Here is a 309-nt window from a genome sequence, read left to right as displayed (position 1 = left end):
AATTTGTAGTAGATCCTCTTAAATCACTATGCTCACTACCCCACAATTCATGATGCGCGCTAAAATCACCGCATATTATTATTGGATCACGATCAGGTCTACACACTGCAGCTAATTCTATGCACGAAACTTTTGCTTCAGGGTGAACGTATACGTTAACAACAGTTATAGTAACTTGACCGAACTTCACTTTGCATCTAACAAATGTCGGGGCATCTGTTTTTGAAGTAGCCACCAGTGTATACGGAAGGTCTCGTCTTACACGCTACATCACTCTGCTTTTTCCACCAGGGCGTTCTGCTTGGAATA

This window comes from Rhipicephalus sanguineus, chromosome 1 (assembly GCF_013339695.2).
Source record: "Rhipicephalus sanguineus isolate Rsan-2018 chromosome 1, BIME_Rsan_1.4, whole genome shotgun sequence".
Classification (NCBI taxonomy): Eukaryota; Metazoa; Arthropoda; class Arachnida; order Ixodida; family Ixodidae; genus Rhipicephalus; species Rhipicephalus sanguineus.
Note: the sequence above shows the minus strand (reverse complement) of the source record.